This window comes from Buceros rhinoceros, unplaced genomic scaffold, assembly GCF_000710305.1.
Source record: "Buceros rhinoceros silvestris isolate BGI_N320 unplaced genomic scaffold, ASM71030v1 scaffold17703, whole genome shotgun sequence".
Taxonomy (NCBI): domain Eukaryota; kingdom Metazoa; phylum Chordata; class Aves; order Bucerotiformes; family Bucerotidae; genus Buceros; species Buceros rhinoceros.
Window position 1 is genome coordinate 9109 of NW_010403243.1, and position 1301 is coordinate 10409.

Here is a 1301-nt window from a genome sequence, read left to right on the forward strand (position 1 = left end):
CTGCTCGCTCCCTCGCGCTGGATTTTGGGATAGTGCACGTGTACGCACATTTGAGTTGAATCATCCCAGTGATCCAGTTGCAGACATTTCCTTCTGTGGTTACAGGACCACACAGCCACATCCACTGTACAGGGAACAATGTGAATATTTAGCTGGCTTTTAAGGTGGGGAGCAGGGAATAGGAGGGAAAAAACCCAACAACACAGACGGACCACCTTTGCAGCAACTCATACCACAGTCTCTTCAAAGTATCCTTCAAAGCCTCTGTCTCCCAAACTCACTCAGAGCCAAAGTCGCATCACAATAACAAAGACACAGGATTTCCCTCCTCCCTCTTATTTGCTTTAGCCACAAGAAGAAATTTCAGCAGCAGAGGCTTGCTTACGTCATGCATGTTTTAGTTTGGTTTAATGGCAGTTAATGCCTGAGAAAAGCAAGGTGCCAGCATCTGCCACAGACCGGCACTTCACAGCCTTCAGACAAATGCGCTACAGACTTATTTCTCCCCTTGCTGATGGAGCGTGGTCTTGGATTCGGTTTCTTTTATCTTGCCAATGACTAAAGCAGAGTTTCGGTTAATCCAAATAATAGAGGGGACAAGTTTAACTTTACACCTTCCTGTAGTTAAACTTCATGGGACAAGAGAAACAAAGAGACTCATCCGCGTGCTAACAGCAGCTGCTGTACCCAGGAGACATGCCTGTGATGCTCGGGCCTGGTACTGGTGCCAGTTTTCTCTGAAAGCCAATCACAAAATGTCTCGGGGTCCCAGTTTGCCAGCGATGAAGGCAGTACTATTATCCACACTGCAGAGAAGGGGGATGATCTAAACAGACTCATTAGCGTCACTAACTTCAGGCGGCCATCACAACCACACAGGCAGACATACCGCCCCCCAAAAGCCCACGCCGGCTGCTCTCGCAGTGAGGAGTGCCTCACCCAGGAGCAGACATCGGCCACCAGAGCAGAAGATTTGAACCCTTTGCCTACTTCCAGCACCTTTCTTTCCTATAAGGTGAGCAAAAACAAAGCACATCACCTGCACTGTTCTGAGGACAGCAGCCACCGCTCTGCAGGGCCCCTCAAGCCTTCTCCACTGCATGGCCTTGAGGTGTTTGTGATGGGCAAGTGACAATTGAAACAGGCTGCAGCACCCGAGAAGTCTCTCGCAGTGAGGAGTGCCTCACCCAGGAGCAGACATCGGCCACCAGAGCAGAAGATTTGAACCCTTTGCCTACTTCCAGCACCTTTCTTTCCTATAAGGTGAGCAAAAACAAAGCACCTCACCTGCACTGTTCTGA